This window comes from Propithecus coquereli, unplaced genomic scaffold (assembly GCF_000956105.1).
Source record: "Propithecus coquereli isolate 6110/MARCELLA unplaced genomic scaffold, Pcoq_1.0 Scaffold21, whole genome shotgun sequence".
In the NCBI taxonomy this organism is placed as follows: Eukaryota; Metazoa; Chordata; class Mammalia; order Primates; family Indriidae; genus Propithecus; species Propithecus coquereli.
This window is the reverse complement of record NW_012146078.1, coordinates 2,709,029-2,709,432: the sequence shown is the minus strand read 5'-3', so window position 1 is coordinate 2,709,432 and position 404 is coordinate 2,709,029.

Here is a 404-nt window from a genome sequence, read left to right as displayed (position 1 = left end):
AAATATAACTTAACAAAATGTATCAGATGCACTACTTCCAAGGAAATTTACAGAACTGAATGTATATATTAGAAATGAAGAAAAATCCAAAATCAATAATCTAAGCTTATACTTTCTAAAACCAGTAAAAGAAGAGAAAATTAAATTCAAAGTAAGATGATTAAAGACATAATACAAAATTAGGTGATAAATCAACAAAATAGAAAACAGAAAATGAATTGAAAAGGATAATTATATGCAAAGTGACTTGGTAAGCTAGGTTTCAATGGTTGCGTGAAATAAAGAAAATAGAAAAGATGAAAGATATTTTCAAAAAAAAGACAGGCACCTAATGTTGAAAATCACAGTAAATGTGAGTGTCTAATGTTTATAGTCTCGTATGCTGTCAAAGGTAAATTAGAACA